Consider the following 1,186-nt stretch of genomic DNA (forward strand, 5'->3'; position numbering starts at 1 on the left):
TGAATTTGAAAATTGAATACTCCTGCGAGAGTAAAATGAAGTGTAACACAAAGCTAAAATGAATAGGATTTGCATTGTAAATGAATCTGAAGGCAAAGTGGCTAATAAATTGTAACGAAGCAAAGAATGAATTTATAACACACCATGTATGAAGAATAAACGGAAGTCATCCGCTCATAGCAAACGAATTGCATTGTATAACTTCAGGTTAGGAAATTGAATGTAAGAAAAACATAATATTGAAAAGAGAATATAAGATGAAACAATTGCGAATTATACAGTAATAAAAGATACAGCATCAGAAGCATAGAAGAAAAAATTATTAGAAACAGATGCGGCGTAGCTCAATTGGTAAATCTGCCTTACGCGATTTACGAGGGCCGGTATGTCGCCGCACGGATCATGCCTTTAGAGCGTGATTCATGGCGAGAACGATAGAGCGGATGCTTAGATCGCGCTCTATCCTAAATACACAGAATAGCTTGCGCAGTGGCTTTATCGTAACTAATGAGGTTTTTCCGAAGTGCGATTATTGCTAGCTGAAAACCTAAATATCATAAAACTCCTCCGGCCAGCGATAACCCGCCGGGAAGGAGAACAAAACAAAAATAAGCAAAACGACGTAATGTGTTTACGATCAGAGCCTATCTCCGATCGTAAATACCGAAGGACGGGAGAAATCCCAAAAAGAGAGCACTATGGGTGCTATAAACGGAGCCTATCTCCGAGCTAGGACAATAAGTAATAAAACGGAGAGGAAAAGATAACACGCCTGCGAGCGTGTTAATAATCATCCCTCGTTCGCCCGTCTGGCTTAGAATAAATAATTGTAATTTTCTCTCTCTTATGCTACGCCCTTCTGGGGTAGATAAGAAGGCAATGTCTGTATATAAGAGAAAACTTGAACAGAATAAACGCACTCTCAACTGGACACTCTCAACCATACCACGGACGTAGGAGCGTCGTGGCGAAGTACCGAACCCCTCTTTTTTTGTCATAAACGTATCACAACCCTGGACATCGCCCGAGCATCCTGGACACCATCGGGAGCACCCTGGACATCATCGCCGGCAGATCCCAGCGCAACAAGCGCTGGTAAGTATTGAACACCCCTCCTCCAAAGATCCGAAATTCCAACCACCCTTCCTCTCCCTTTTCCTTCCCTTGGCTCCGCCCGGCCAAACTC

At 42.9% G+C, this 1,186-nt stretch overlaps 1 pseudogene; it reads left to right on the forward strand.

Annotated features, from left to right (window-relative positions):
- The first annotated feature begins 478 nt into the window (after positions 1-478).
- LOC129772152 (U4 spliceosomal RNA) lies at positions 479-607 on the forward strand (annotated as a pseudogene).
- Positions 608-1,186: the final 579 nt, after the last annotated feature.

The sequence above is a fragment of the Toxorhynchites rutilus genome, chromosome 2 (genome assembly GCF_029784135.1).
Source record: "Toxorhynchites rutilus septentrionalis strain SRP chromosome 2, ASM2978413v1, whole genome shotgun sequence".
Lineage (NCBI taxonomy): Eukaryota > Metazoa > Arthropoda > Insecta > Diptera > Culicidae > Toxorhynchites > Toxorhynchites rutilus.